Source organism: Frankliniella occidentalis, unplaced genomic scaffold (genome assembly GCF_000697945.3).
Source record: "Frankliniella occidentalis isolate FOCC.00 unplaced genomic scaffold, Focc_3.1 Scaffold3, whole genome shotgun sequence".
NCBI lineage: Eukaryota > Metazoa > Arthropoda > Insecta > Thysanoptera > Thripidae > Frankliniella > Frankliniella occidentalis.
The window spans coordinates 2284902-2285962 of record NW_026267133.1 but is presented as its reverse complement, the minus strand read 5'-3'; positions in this window follow the sequence as shown (position 1 = coordinate 2285962).

The window sequence follows — 1061 nt, the reverse complement described above, 5'->3', positions numbered from 1 at the left end:
GGGGGGGGTGAGAGAGAAGCGCGACGAGATCCAGAGCGGCGGGCGAGTGCGAGTATGAGTATACGCATCTTGTCGCGCTGAACTTGGACGGCCGCGACCGGGGTTGTTATGCAGCGAGCGAGTCCTGCAAGACTATAAAGGAGAAGCGCCCCAGTGAGAGTGTGTGTGTTATCGCGTTGGGGCGGGTCAAGGTGTGTGTGTGTGTGTGTGTGTGTGTGTGTGTGTGTGTGTGTGTGTGTGTGTGTGTGTGTGTGTGTGTGTGTGTGATGCGCTGCCCCATTCATTTGGCGCGCATCCGTGAATGAGCGGTAGGTGAATGAATGACACCGAGTCGCTTACACACACACACACACACACACACAGCCCGTGAAACGGACGTGCTCGTGCTGCCGACAACAGCGGCCACCACCACCTCAAGGGGTTGTTAGCTCATCATGAGCAAAAGGAGAATGCTCCTCCTCTACTATGCGTGCGAATCACACGCACCGACCGCGGTCACCACCACCACGTCGTCGACCTGCCGACCGCGCACGCAAATCGCAAATACATTCAACACAATACAGTATACTGCGGCTGTCTATACGCGTGGCACGCGCGTGCAACACCCGGCCGGCCCGATGATGCCGAGTAAATAAATTAGTGTCTCTTTGGAGAGGGGGAAAGGGTTGGGGGGCGGCCCTGCTCGCCGCCGCGCCTCGCGACCTTGCAGAGCAGCAGAGGCGCAGAGATAAGAAAGACTACGCTGCGGGCCCAGGGAAATTTCTCATAGTCGGAGGTACGAGGCAGCAGCAGCAGCAGCAGCAGCAGCAGCAGCAGCAGCGTCTCCTAACGTCGCCGGGCGGCGCACTGCACCACCACGACGGCCACGAAGGATGGGGCTGCTGGTGCTGCAGCGGCGACGCCACTACGCCGCGCCACCCCGCGTCCCGCCCGTAAAGGATGTCCCGCTATAATTTCTGGTGGCGCGTTCAGGCTGCGTCCGGGAGGTCGCCGAGAAGCTGCAGGTCGCGGGCGACAGTGAGAGAGAGGGAGGCCGAGCAGGGTGTTTCCGAAACGCACAA